Genomic DNA, 14,914 nt, shown 5'->3' with positions numbered 1-14,914 from the left:
TTGAGACAGATTCTCCAGCCACTCCATCTTGTTCCGCTTTTAATTACTGGACACAGAGCCCTTTGCTCTCAGAAACCTCCTCCTGGCTGAGGGGCTGACTGATCAGGATCACATTACCTCTTAGCCTGGTCTTGCATAAACTACCCAGAGGGTGCTCCTTTAGTCTAAACTATTACTGTGCTATATCAATGCAGACATTGCATCCAGCCCTGCCCCCCAAACACACACACTGTTGCAGATCTCCTTATTTGCAATTTCAGGCTATTCCTCAAACAACAAACCTTGGTTTGGTTCAAAATGGTAATGACAGAAAAGCACCAATTCACCACTGCAAAATACACACACTTCCAAAGGCCTCCTTAATATTTCGTTACCCCCACTGTACAGACAGACAACCTGAGTCAGGCAAGCTAAGTGATAGGAGCAAATTCATAGGGGAAGTCTGTGGCAGAGCAGGGGGCTGAACCCACGTCAGCCAAGTTGCAGCTGCTGGAGCATCCTTCCACTTCAGGACATTTCCCGCTACCAAACACAAGCGGAAAAACTGAGGACTGACTGAAAAGCAGCCAGGTGGAGCAGCCAGCCACTCCATACTCCCCTACATATACTTTCCCTTTAGTTAGGTTGACATGGAGCGTCCTCTAATGAAATCTTCCAGTGACCTTCTCCACTCTCTTCGCCCCCGCTCAAAATTTGCAGATCATTCACCCTGGAAATGGGTTTCTAGCACACACGTTTCTTTACCGGCAAGGCTGAATGCTGGGCTTTGCGAACACATCCTTGCTAAGCCTCTGTTGCTGCCCATGCGAGGGAGAAAGGTTAGCACAGACAGCAAGATTTTAGGTGACAATCTGACAGGTGAAACTTGAGAGAAGAAGTTTTAACCTTGTATCTGCCCGAGGAAAGGCCACGGTCTGGCTGGGTTTAACTAGCACATGTCAGCAAAGCAGATCTAAACTTGACCACTTAGCCCAGTCAAGACAAGGGCTTGTCTGTGCATATTTATGGGCAGCCTGTAGGCAAGAGAGGTCACGTTTTGCATGTTGCAAAGGCCCACGCATCTGCAAAGGAAAGCTAAGTGTGCCAAGTTACAGAAAGCACTATCCCCATGCTGCTTACCTCTGCCAACACTGCAAGCTGATCCAACAGCTGAGTTCACCCCTCCTCGGCTGAGACCAAAGGCAATCAGCCTGTGGCCGAGAATGCAGCTTAAAACTGGTAGGCTGCCTAGTGGCTTGCCTATTTACCTGCCTCCTAGGTAATCCCCTCTCGATGGAACTGCCTGCAGGCTGTTTGCTGGAATTCCAGGGTGAATGATTTGTGAGTTTTAAGCCGGGGGCTGAAGAGGCCAGTGGAGCAACGAAAGAACATCCAAAGATTGCACCAGGCTAGAAGAAGCTCCCAGTCAGCCTGCTACAGGGAATGATATAAAGGGGACTTCTAACAACTCAACTGTGAATTGAAAGCAGCTTAACCATTCTGGGTTCGCTCCCTGCGTGGACTACTCTCAATCTGAGTTAGTTTAAACAACTCCCAGAGACGAATAATAAATGAACCTGGCACAGCTGCAGCCCCTAAAGTTTCCTGCCGAAATGATAGCAGGAACTCAGCGCTGCAGCTGGGAGGTTTCCGACCTAGGCAGGCCACAGCTTACTAGCTCTGCTCGGGCTGATGCATTCGAAGGACCTGTGTGGCCATGGCAGCATTGCAGCAGCTTGGGCCAGCCCATAGAGCAGGGGTGCACAAAGTGGGGGACAGGCCACCCTGGTGCGGGGGGTGAAATTTCATAAGCGGAGTGCAGCACGATCAGCTGCTGGGTCTCAGGCTCATCCAGCTCATTAGAATGTTGAGCCCTGTTACTGTTGTTATGTCTGTGTGTTCACATTTCTATACCGATTCATAACGTTTTTTACACTCTGCCGACTTATCTTCTTACACGTGCCGAAAGGGGTTTCTTTTTTCATATGAACATCACCGACATTTCCGTCGGTGTGGCTTACATTAGACAGGTTGAGGGGGGAGAGGCTCTACTAATCACCAGGATGAAAAGCGGGGCCCAACATAAAAAGTTTATCACCCCTGCACCAGAGTCCAAATCGCCCGTCCCCGAGGATGGCTAACCTGAGCTACTGCCTGGGCCCACCATGGCCACATGGCTACTCTGCGTTAGTGTGGGAAGAGCACTTATGTGACTGGCTACTCACGCCGGGACATCCCACCCCCAGCCGCAATGTACACATACCCTCAGCACGGCCAGACAGAGTGACGTTCGTTCACTTAATTATAAGCTAATAGTTACCTTTGTCTCCCGTTGAAAGACTGTATTTTCCAAGCATGGCTGATTACACCTAGCAGGTCTCTCACTATATTTTTCTCACATCTGCCTTTTTTCTCTCCTCTTCTTTTCTATTCCTCCTCCTTCTGTGAAGTCTCTCTAGAAGCATCCCTCACCCTGCCACTGGTCTCCTCTAGACCTCTCTCTTTCTAGCCATCTTCAGTCCTACAATAGAAAGACACAATGAGGGGTTTTAATTTCATTGAACAGAGTTGGGTTGACCCATCTGTACTCCCTTCCCATCTGCATTACTACAAACAGTGGGAAAAACCAATGACATTTCCCCTCAAGGAACTTCAGAGCTTTAAAAAAAAAAGTCTTACATAGTTTCAAAGATTCCAAGATCATTTGGTCAACCAGTCTGACCTCCTGCATACCACACGGCCTTTATGTTCAACCTGATTCCCATCTATTGAGCCCAAACATTTCATTGAGTCTGAAATGCTTTAAACACACTGGGGGGGTGGGGGAAGGGAATTTTGGGCGGTCCACAGAAAGTTCCAAACCACTTCAAATAAACACAGGTGGGGCACGTCACATTTGTGTTTCTTTTTAAAAAAGACCGCCACCCTTATTGAGAAATGTGGCCAGCCTTTTCCATCACTCCCCAGCCAGCAAGTCAGAATCGTGAGCCAGATCCTTTGACTATTGACTGGATCTTGAAAACACGACGTGCGAGTCCGTCTTGTTATGCTGTCTTGTAACTTTGCCTTAGTAAAAAGTTATGCAGGCCAATATATTATCTGTAGCTGTAAAAACAAGGCGTCCTATGCTCCTTGGAGATGAACAGATTTATTAGGGCATACACTTTCATGAATAAAACCCACTTCATCCTTCTGAGGAAAGCATCATTTCATTTTTGGGAAGGGCAAAACAAAAAACCGAACAATTGAAATCAAAATTATTTTCTCCACTTGAAGTTTCAACCAGATAGCGTAATTTTGTCTTGGGAGGATTTTGCATGGAAAAAAATGAAATGACATTTTCAGTCAGAAGGTGTATTATGTATCATTTTGTTTCAGAATTGTTGCTTCTGAGTTTTGTTTTGTTACGGGGGGGGGGGGGTGCAGAGGGGGCTGTTTGTCTGGTGTTTTTGTTTTCAACCATAATGACACATTACATCAAAAAATTGTTTCCAAATCTCCGTCTTGATTAAATAGTAACAGAGAAAAAGCCATGCTAGTCTATATACTATCAAAATAAAAAAGCAGTCCAGTAGCACTTTAAAGACTAACAAAATAATTTATTAGGTGCCGAGCTTTCGTGGGACAGGTCTCTGTCCCACGAAAGCTCAGCACCTAATAAATTATTTTGTTAGTCTTTAAAATGCTACTGGACTGCTTTTTCATCTTGATGAAAGTCTCATTTTCAGGGTTCGTGACTTTTAAAAACAAGCACATCCAAGTGGAATTTAAGTCAAAACAAAATAGCAATTCTCATTTCAACCGAAGAGGGACGTTTTCATGTGCTAGTAATTAACGGCTTTTAAAAACAAAATGAGATATTGAGGAAAAACTACAGTTTTCCTTTTCAAACCTGAACCTGAAATGAAAATCCCTGCAGGGGAAACCAAAACTTTTATCATTCATATTGACATTCTCTGTGACGTGCCCCGTTTTGACAAAACTGTATTGTTCAGCAAAAATCTTTCCACAGGAAAAAATTCTGATTAACTCTCTTTCTTGCTCTGGGTAATGCAGCGTGATTCTTTGTCTCCCTCTGAAGGCCAGAGTGTGTATACAGGCCAGACCCTTCAAGAGAATGGACCTAGTTCTTTGGCTGTCTTGAGACGGCAAACTCTGCTGCCCATCTCGGGCCCATCGAAGCAGGACTCTCTTCCTTTTGAGGGTACAACCTGCAGGCTTCAGATCCAGTCTATAAAATCCAACTCATGCTATTAGGTCCAGTGGTCCCAGGTTCACTCAACCAGGGACATTATTACAATGGGTTCTTCCTTTCTTCTGCAATAACTGCCACTCCCAGAGTACCAGCAGCCCCCTGCCGCCCATCCCTTTCAGTGGGTGTGTGCAGGAGACCCTATTTGGCCCTGTAATAGGAGGTTGGTGATGCAGGAGCAAGAACAGACACCAGCTCGCCATGCCACAGGCAGAGAAACTTTAGTGATCAAGCCAGCACAGCTGATACCATTGTGCCTGTTATTTTCAAGAGGGGACTGTCCCTTTGAATTCACAGCAGCTGTCACTTGGGTATCTCATGTGTCTGTTCTCCTCTATGGGCCAAGGTCCCTGGCCAGACAACATCCCCCATGATGGCCATGGACTTCCATGATGCATTGTCTCCCCTCTCCAAGATGGGGCAGCAAGGTGCATTGTGGGAGATGTAGTTGGACCAGAATGTTCAGCACATAGAAGAGAACCGGAACAAGAGGCACATGAACTACAGCTCCCATGAGCACCAAGGGAGTTTTTCCCAATGGAGGGGTTCAGTCTTTGAATTTTCACAAAAAGAAAACAAAAAAGTTCCCCAGGAAGCTCTCACCCTCTGCCTCCCATCCAGTTACTTCACTGGCTCCAGGCAGATCTTGTATTGGGAGCACTGGATCAAGCTCAGCAGGGTTCTGCTGAGCTTAGAAGGACACGAGGAAGGACCCATTTACCAAGGAGAAAGCACAAGCAGCACTGTTGCATTAATTGGGAAGCGCTTTCCTGCCCTGTCAACTGCATATCGACCACTTGGCCTTTAGCGCTGCATAAAATTAAAGGGAAGCTAACTTTTGACCTTCGCTGTGTGGGTCAACACAGCAGGTGGCTTGAACTGAATCTTGCAGAGTGAGCTGCTGCCAAGGTTCCCTGCTGGCCGGACTGGTTCACCAAGCTATCAACTGCAACTGAATCAGAGCAGGTCTGCGGCAATGAGCAGGCACTGATTTTTTTTCACTAGCTAAAATCCTACTAATTACCGTGTCCCCAGCTGAGGTGCTTAGATCAGGCATACTCACTGAAGTCCCCCTTGCACTTTAATTGGAGGTACCCCGCCCCCTACGAGGCAGGGAGGTGTTGTTATCCCGCGACTGCACACGGCAGGACCAAGGCACAGAAAGACTGTGGGCTTGTCCACACTACAAAACCTGTGCCAGAATAGTTAGCCCAGGATCGTTGTGCCAGGAGAGCCCACTGGGGAGGCGCAGCTCAAGCTGATGGGAATTCTTCTGCTGGCCCTATGACACCAGTGGCAACAGAATTCTTCTCCTGTCTGTACAGGCGTCTGCTCCGGCGGGTTCGGCAGCACAGCTCTGTTGGCGAAGGGGTGCAAGCTTTCCACACTCCTCGCTGACTGTATAACTAGCCCAAGTAAGTGACCTTCAAACACACACAGGGGCCCGTTTACCCTTACTGGAAGATGAGCGTTGCAGTGATTGATCCCCTGAGCTGCGTCTACACGTGCACGCTACTTCGAAGTAGCGGCACCAACTTCGAAATAGCGCCCGTCGCGTCTACACGCGTCGGGCGCTATTTCGAAGTTAACTTCGATGTTAGGCGGTGAGACGTCGAAGTCGCTAACCTCATGAGGAGATAGGAATAGCGCCCTACTTCGACGTTGAACGTCGAAGTAGGGACCGTGTAGACGATCCGCGTCCCGCAACGTCGAAATTGCTGGGTCCTCCATGGCGGTCATCAGCTGGGGGGTTGAGAGATGCTCTCTCTCCAGCCCCTGCGGGGCTCTATGGTCACCGTGGGCAGCAGCCCTTAGCCCAGGGCTTCTGGCTGCTTCTGCGGCAGCTGGGGATCTATGCTGCAGGCACAGGGTCTTCAACCAGTTGTCAGCTCTGTGTATCTTGTGTTGTTTAGTGCAACTGTGTCTGGGAGGGGCCCTTTAAGGGAGAGGCTTGCTGTTGAGTCCGCCCTGTGACCCTGTCTGCAGCTGTGCCTGGCATCCCTATTTCGATGTGTGCTACTTTGATGTGTAGACGTTCCCTCGCTGCGCCTATTTCGATGTTGGGCTGAGCAACGTGGAGGACGTGGTACATTATAGCCTAACAGATTTTTTGGAGCATAAGCTTTGCCACGCATGCATCTGACAAAGCAGGTCTTTGCCCACCAAAGCTTATGCTCCAAAAAATCTGTTAGGCTATAATGTACCACAGGACTTCTCGTTGTTTTCACACCCAGTAGGTGTGTGAGTGACACAACAGTCAGAGATTAGAAAGCCAGAAGGAACCACTGTGACCATCTAGTCTGGTCTGTGGGATAAACCCAGACCGTAGGGATTCCTTCGATGAACAGCCGGTGGATGTAGAGCAGAGCTTTTAGGAAAACATCCCGTCTTGCTTTTAATATTTCCAGGGATGGTGACTCCACCATGGCTCATGGTAAATTGTGCCAGAAGTTAGCTGCCCTTGTTATGGTACAACATCGAGCCTGCAGAGAACCAGAACAACAGCTTGGAGAGGTGTGAAAGCTCAGTGGAAGGTCAGCTCCACTGGACAGTAAGTGCACAAACAGGCTGTTGTGTTCCACCCCAGAGACAGCTACATGTCAGCAGCGGCTGATGCAACAGCCATATCGCTTGTATTTCAGTTACACATTTCCAACATGCCTAGGGGAATTCAAGATGAAAGGAACTGTATGAGATACACAGTTGTTGTTATAATAAGAAACTTCTTGTAAACTCCCACTGGGGATGCTGGAAGGGCTACAAATGGAAGAAAATTAGTTGAGTGGCCTGGCCTACACTGTGTGATAAAGGCACTGTTTTCTTTTCAACCTGGTTTCTTTGTTCCTTCCAAAAGCCTGTTTTCCGTGCAGTTCTACCCTGCAAAGGGGCACTAAACAGGGCCATTGCGTGCCGTATATTTATTGTCTCTGACAACAGCCAATTTTGCTGTCTGCAAATTTAAAAAAATTATCCCCTAATGCTAGCACTGCAAATTTAGCTCAAATGCATACCAGTCAGGACTAGATCCTAGGACTTAATGCGCAAGATGTGAGACCCGGCTTCCATTCTGGGCTGTGTCACTGACCTGCTGCAAGTGTTTGGGCATGTAATTTCCCTCCTCTCTCCCTCAGTTTGCCAAGTCTAGTTAGATTGTAGTTTTGCTGGGGCAGGGACTGTCTCTCACAGCATGTCCAGACCATGCCCAGTCGGACAAGGCCCTGATCTCAGTGGGAAACTTTCTATGCTACCATAGTACTAGAAGGAGCAGGGGGTCAAATAAAGCAGCTGGACAACAGGCAGTCAGGACTTCTGGGTTAATTCTCAGCTCTGGGAATGTAGTCGAAACAGTGGCGTTGAACCCAGGCTGCGAACTTCCAGTCCCCTTAGGGATTTAGGAAGTATGGTAAGCCCTGGATAAACACCAGCTGTCTTGAGCAACATGGTCTCCTTGTGTGAACTTGCCTCAGTTTCCCTGTCTGTAAAATGGGAATGAGATGAACCTACCTCACTGTTAGGGTAAGGCCCTATTAATTAGCACATCTAATGCTTCAGCCGAAACACCCCAAAACCAACAACTTTGAATGACCGCTCAGGATGCGACTTTGTTAAAGAATTAACTCGCTGTTAATTACAAATGGATCTTAAAAAGGAACCTTGGGCTGCTTTTCATCCAGGAAGTGACCTCCACGGGGAAGCTGAGTTACAGTGAGAAATTCTGTGAGGGAACCAGTGAAGACTGGGTGCAGCCTCCCCCCGCTACCCCTCCAGCCCCTATTCTGACGCTGAGTGTTTGCTACCCAGAATCTCACTTTTTATTTGTTTAAAGCCAGCAACTGGCTGTTTGGGCGCAAGGGCTTGTGCACACAAAATCACCCTGAGTAAGCCAACCGCAGTTAGCCAGGCTCTGAGGCTATGTCTGCACTAGGAAATAAAGCTGAATTTATTGAAGCCGCTGGCGAGTGTCCACACGTGTTCAGAAAGTTGACACAGTGTGTCCCCATCATCTCTGCTAAGTTTGACAGTGTCAGCAATGCATTGTGGGTCTCTGTCCCACAGTTCCTGCAGCCCCGTTGCATTCTCGGTTTCTGTGCCAGTGTGTTATGGGGAAAAATGCTGCCCGACACCCCCACCTTCGGGGACGCAGCCTGAAGTTCAGTGGTGCTTTCAGGTTGGGCTAGTTGGCCTGGGTGAGCGCTGCTTTGCTCAGACTGGTAACTGACTCCCGTGCGGGGAGGACACGAGCTAAATCACAGGAATGAGGGAGTCCAACGCCTTCCCACAAAACACCCCCTGCAGCTTCTCAGCACAGACACGTTCTCCCGCAATCCACCAGGAAAGAAGTCAGCAGGGTGCAGCTTCCTGGAGTGCAGAGAGCCTTGGCATGTGCCCTCAGAGAGGGGCCGGCCATGCAGATGGGAGAGCGCAGTGCCAGTAAGTTAACGACACAGTAACTCCGTTACCACTCTGCTGCTCCGATTCAGACACCCCACTCATTAACCCTGCAGTGACGACCTGCCTTTTGTAGCTTGGAGACACAGCCCATTGGTACACCTCCAGGAGTCAACAGAACGCTGCTGCTGGCAGGTATATCAGTCCCCTATCTCTGAGGTGGGTTAATTGTTCCCCACAACAAAACAACGTAGCAGCGGCTGTGTGGCCCAGGAACTAAGTGCTGGGCTGGAGACTTGGGTTCTACTCCCAGAATTTCCCCTGACTCATGGGTGGCCTTAGGCAGGTCGCAGCGCCGCTCTGTGCCTCAGTTTCCCCACTTATGACGGGGGAAACAGCTGTTTCGTAAAGCGTGTTGATATAGAGAGCGCTATACAGTAGAGGCACACGTAGGGCAGGGCAATGATATCAGCCTCTGCTGTTTTACAGGTGGGAAACTGAGGCACGGGAAAGCCAAGGGATTTGCGTGAGGTCACCAAGGAAGTCCGTGTGCAGAGCTGGAAACTGAGTCCACATTTCCCACCCCCCAGGAGAACTCGCTGGCCATTAAGCCACTTTGTCGCCTGCTGTCCCCCGCCCGTGTTCCCAGGCTTCCCCCTGAACTGAGCTGGCACAGCGAGTGCTCTATTTTACTGCCAGTGGCGGCCAGCCATGCGGTCCCCATTCCAAGTCTGGGCTGAGGATCTCCTCCGAGAATTTGTTCTTAAACGGAACGTGCATCAGAACAAGGCTGTCTAACCCCGAAGGCACCCACCTGCCTGTTGCTCTAAAAGGGACAGGCTATCCTGTTACAGCCCCTATCAAATTCCCAGTCAAGCTCCTAGCTCATCTCCCAGCCCTTCCGGTTTCCTCTGTATGAGCCACTGTCAATGGAACCTGCCGCTAAGCTTTGTCCTCACACCCCAACTATTGGACCTCAAAGGAGCCATTCTAATCGCCATCTAGTCTGATCGCCTTCATAGGATAGCGCACAGACCTCAGCTACGCCTGCTCTCGAGTCCGGATAGACACCTATCCTTCCTGCGGCTAAAAATAGAACCCAGGAGTCCCGATACTCAGCCTCCCAGAGCTGGGAAGAGAAGCCAAGAATCCTGACTCCTGCCCTACCCACTAGGCTCTACTGCCCTTCCTAGGCCATGGAGTGGGGGGGAGATTCCAAGTTCTTAACTCCCAGAATCAGCTGCAGAACCCAGGGGCTCCAGCTCCTCTGCAGCAGACTCCAGTCTTCCCCCAGAGCCATTAATACTGACTTCCACTCCCCCTGCTCTAATACCCAGCCTACTCCTCTATCCACTCAGCCAGTGTTTCCCAGACAGAGTTCTGTGGGCCCCCAGGGTTCCTCACACGGAAAATAAGCAAATTCCTCTGCAGCTCCCTGCTCTGCGGCTGCTGAAACAGCAGAACTAAATTTAATTGGTTTAACAGCTGGCAGGAGGGATCTGGCCATGAAACCAACTGAACTTAGTTCCATTAATTCAGTGGCGGCAGGGCAGGGAGAGGCAGAGAGCCCCTCACTCGCTCCACTACCCGCCACTCAGCTCATCCCTGCCAGCAGAACACCTCCATGCCAGCCTTCCTTCCGCTGGGCGCACGTGGCTGTCCAGGGTAGGCTCCCCAGCCAGTGCCACAGATGGGTTAGTCCTAGAAGCCGGTCTGGGGCAGAGATGAATTAATCCTGGGCATGGGGGAGTGGGCGGGTTTGGGGCTGAGAGGGGCTAAGCCTTGGGATGGCGGGGGGCAGGTTTGCAGGATGAGAGTAAAGCTTGGGGATCGGGGGCAGATTTGGGGGCTGAGGTGGGAAAAGCCTGGAGATGGGAGGCAGGTTTGGGGGTCGAGGGGGGTAGAGCCTGGGAACGGGGTTCTGCTAGAGTCTTCTGAGTTTAAAAGGGTTCCATGGCCAAATAACATTGGAAACCACTGCTCAGTGAAGGCTGGTGAGAGAGGGAAATGCACCTCCCTCATGCAAACAGCCCAGCTATGCCTGCTGCAGAGGCAGTCCCGGCTGCACTGAGCCGCCAGGCCTCAAAGTAACCTACGTCAGTGGTCGGTCACACGGACAGGAATGTCGCTCCACAGTACAACTCACTGGGGTGACCCACAGATCCTAAGAGAAGCACATACAGTCCCTGCCTGCGAGCGAGGCACCCTGTGGCACCAGCTGTCTTACAGATGGCTCCACCCCACTCCCATCACACTGGGCATTGCAGACAGAGGCGACCCCTGCCCGGAACAACTCGGCGTCTGTTTATAAGAACAAGCTCCAGCAGTGGAAGGCCCCTTTATGGTGACAGCATCTGCACCTTTCAGGTCGGGCCAATTCTATTCAAGAGGAACAGAACCTGCGCGTACAGCGGCCCTGAGATGCGAGCGTCCATGTATGTGGCAGGGAACCATTAAGTGGCTCAAATACTTCTCCCAGCTAAAGGACTAAGAGCACAAAACTAGGATCAAGCCCGAATCAGTACATTGTGACAAAGACCTCATTCTTCTCAAGCTCCCGGGGCTGTGCGTGGCGGCAGTATTAAAGGACCGAGCTGCAGCACAAGAATCCTTGCCTCCTTTGAAAGCCGGATGAAAGGGGGAGAACATTTGAAGCGTCAGCTACAAGGCGCTGCTGGAACGCCACCGAATTTAAGCCGAACAAAGAGCTCTGCTGCAGGGCCCACTTAAACGGAGCGCTGCCGCCCCCAGAAACATACGCAGTTCAGTTCACGGCGCCGCTGCAGCGAGCTGCCTAAGCGGCTGCTTCTGAGCTGCCCTTTGCCGCAGGGCCCCAGCCCACAGTTTTCTGGCGCTTCTCTTGGGGGACGTCCCCAGTTTTGAGAAAGCACCGAGCACTTGGCCTTGGAAAAACAGGGCCCTTTCTAAGGAGCCCGAGGATGAGCTAAGCCCTGAGAATGATCCAAAATCTCTGGTCATGTCTGAAAACCTTGCCCCTTCTCTCCAGGAGGACAGGGGCCGCCCACCGTCAGTTCAGGTGGAAGACTCACTGATCGCAGATCGAAGACGTCAGTCGGTTATTAGCATTAAAGTCGCATTTGAGGCTCTGACGGATTGGAGCCCAGTGGCTCTAACCACTACACACCACCTCAGAGCTGAGATCTGGAAGGGAAGTGGGGTTAAGCGGAGGATAAGCAGCAGGATCCCTGCTCTGCTGGGGGGCTAGTGATCAGACAGGAGTGCTTAGCAGCCCAGGACTCCCAATACTTTGGTTAAAAGATCCCTGGGGCCTGGATCATCTTTTTGTTCCACATTTGAACAGTCACTAGCATTGCAGGGACCTGGCCTGTGATGACTGGGCTGGGGGTGGGGGCAGCATGCAAAGTCCTTCTCCCCCACCCCACCCATGGGGCAGAGCGCAGAGAGGCACATGGAGGGAGCAGCCAGCTGCTCTGAGTGCCATGCAGGGGTGCAACAGGCAGGACTCCTGCCTGAGGGTCCTGCTGGGCTGCTGGCCAGGAGTTGCTCGGTGAGCATCTCCCAGCCAGAGGCGCCCTTGGCACTCCACCTCCTCCAGCATCCCAACTCCCTGCCCCAGTCACCGCCCAAATCCTCTGCGACCTCCCACCACCCTCCCAGGTCACAACTCCTTCCCAGATACTGCACGTCTTCCTATACCCCTCCCCCAGATCAGAATCCTCTCCTGCTCCTGTACCCTGGCCCAGAAGCTGCACCCCAATCACCTGCCCCAGGTCACTACCCCCTCCAAACCCAAATTCCCTCTCACACTCCACACCCCCTCCAGCACCCCAGTCCCCTACCCCAAGCTCCCCTCTGCACCCAAGCTCTGTCCCAGACCCCGCTTCCCCTCCAGAGAAGAGTGCGGCCCTTGACCACTTACCAAATCCTAGAGTGGCTCCACCCATCAAAATTACTGCCCACCCCGTTACAGGTTGTGCCAGCAGGAGTGTGTTGCGAAGACCTGGCCTAAGACCACCTGTGCCTCACCTCCATTCTGTTTCACAGCAGGAAAGCGACCAGGCATTAGTCATCGCACAGCGAAACTCACAGTGGATTCAGTTGGGCTTTGTTAAGTGGCGAAGACAAAGTCGAAGGCATTTCAGGGCACGTCTACCCTACCAACCTAAATGGACATGTATTAGGTCAACTTGCAACCACTGCACTAATAACTGCGATGGTGCGTGGCCAGGCTATGCCCCTTGGGTCCCAGATGCACATCGTCATTCAGAGGGGCCCTGCGGGGAGCTAAGAGCCTGGTCTCTCAGCTCTGTTGGCAGCTTCCTGCTCCACAGGCTCCTGGCAAGCTCCCCGCCCCAGTCCCCCACCAGGAGTAGGGGAATGCTACCCACAGCCTCTCCCTTCTCTACCACGAGTGCAGGGAAGCTGCCCAGGGCTTGTCACCCCAAGGAGCATGTTCAATTGCCCTGAACTTTCCCCCTGCTGCCCTGCTCCCGCTGGGAATTAGGCAGCCTTGTCACAGCTCAGCCAGCTGTGAAATTAACAAGGCTGCCTGGGTCCTGGCAGAGAGCAAGCTGCTCAGGCTTCTCATCCCCATCCCTTGTCAGGAGTGGGGGCAGGGGGAGGCTGGCCAGATCTCCAGGGGAGCCCAGAGCAGATGGGCTCTAGCAGCCCAGCTTCCTTGTCAATGTCTCTTGTCGATTTCACAGCAGGAGCCATGAAATTGACAAGAGGGCTGATGTAAAGGGCACTGTCTACACAGAACTGGGTCTCCCTAAGGACACAGACAAGGCCCTCCCTGAGGTGGGGTTACAACGTCGGTGTCCTGGGGCACTTACGTCAGTGGGAGGAAAGCTGTAGTGTCAACATAATTAGGTGGACAGAAGTTGCCTTATGTCACGCTAACCAGATCATACAGACCAGCCCTAAGGGTACGGTTTGTTCCTTCCTACCACTGAGCTACTGGAAATCTACAAGCTGATGAAAGCTACAAGCAGGGCCGAGAATGAGCACAAGCTCATTTCCTTTCGGTTCATCATCCTCTTCCCTTGTGTGGAACAAACCACATTTCCACAAAGTCCAGGGGATTTCCAGGGATCAGTGACTCAGAGGCCAAGTAGCCACTGGAGCCAGGTGATGTGATGGAGGGGTCTCACTATTTCCTGGGGATCCATATGCTTCTGCAGTCCCTTGCAAGCAACTCGGGGGCAGGGCCTGCCTCTGGCGGTGTCTCTGGACAGCAGCCAGGACAATGGAGGCCCTAGCATGGCCAGGGTCTGAACAGTGCCTGGCACAATGGAGGGCCTCTGATCTGCTGGGTACTGTGCTGTGCCTGGCCTGACAGGGGCCACGACCTCACAAGAACATCAGAAAGAAAGGGACGTCCTGGGTCTCCACTCCCAGGCCCCTGCTGCTGCAGCCAGCCGTGCTCAGAGCCTGTGGCTCAGCCGGCCTAACAGGCCCCCCACCCCGGTTCACTGCCCCAGGCCTCTAACCATTACCCTCTGCGCCAATAATTGCCTTTACCACACCATCAGAGGGGTAGCCGCGTTCGTCTGTATCTGCAAAAACAAGGAGAAATCCTGGGGCACCTGGTAGACTTATGCCCTCGCAAGCTGAAGCTCCATAACTCTGTTAGTCTGTACGGCACCGCAGGACTTCTCCTCGTTTCCACCCCTCTGATTCTTCAAGGCTGTGTATTTTTCACCGACTCAAGAGCCCTCCCACTTTCTCCCCAACCCCTCCCAGGCTGTCACTCTCTGGGCAAGCTTGGTTCATGCTGCCTAATGCGGGGCCCCATTCTGTGTGGAACTGGCTGCCATCAGCTGCCTGTGTAGAGGTCTGTGGGTGGGGGTGTGTCCTGAGGCAGTGCAACAACTTACAGGGCTCGAGCCCAAACAGCTGGGAGGAAAAATGGATTTAGCTCTCTGTTACGATTTACCCTTTTCAATGGCCTTTCACTTCCGACTGCTGCAGCTTAACACCTTTTGATCAGAGGCAATGTGCCTCTGCGTGTGTGTGTGTATGTGTGAGAGAGAGAGAGAAAGTGTGTGTGAGAGAAAGTAAGTGTGTGTGTGTGTGTGTGTGTGTGTGTGAGAGAGGGAAAGTAACTGTGTGTGAGAGAGAAAGTAAGTGTGTGTGCGTGTGTGAGAAAGTAAGGGTGCAAGTGTGTGTGAGAGGGAAAGTAACTGTGTGTGTGAGAAAGTAAGTGTGTGTGTGTGAGAAAGTAAGGGTGCAAGTGTGTGTGAGAGAGAGAGAGAAAGTAAGTGTGTGTGTGAGAAAGTAAGTGTGCAAGTGTGTGTGAGAGAGAGAACG

General features: G+C 51.5%; 1 protein-coding gene across 2 annotated transcripts in view; it reads right to left on the bottom strand.

The window, feature by feature from the left end:
- The window catches only part of PC (pyruvate carboxylase), a 197,917-nt gene that overhangs the window by 179,690 nt on the left and 3,313 nt on the right, over positions 1-14,914 (bottom strand). Inside the window, exon 2 of one of the 2 annotated variants that reach the window (XM_075004951.1) lies at positions 2,300-2,500. The exons of the other annotated variant lie outside the window; for it this stretch is intronic. The gene's annotated coding sequence lies outside the window, so the exon portion shown is untranslated. The remainder of the gene's footprint in view (positions 1-2,299; positions 2,501-14,914) is intronic. 2 annotated transcript variants of the gene reach the window in all.

Source organism: Carettochelys insculpta, chromosome 11 (assembly GCF_033958435.1).
Source record: "Carettochelys insculpta isolate YL-2023 chromosome 11, ASM3395843v1, whole genome shotgun sequence".
NCBI classification, from domain to species: Eukaryota; Metazoa; Chordata; order Testudines; family Carettochelyidae; genus Carettochelys; species Carettochelys insculpta.
This window is presented reverse-complemented; position numbering and strand designations above follow the sequence as displayed.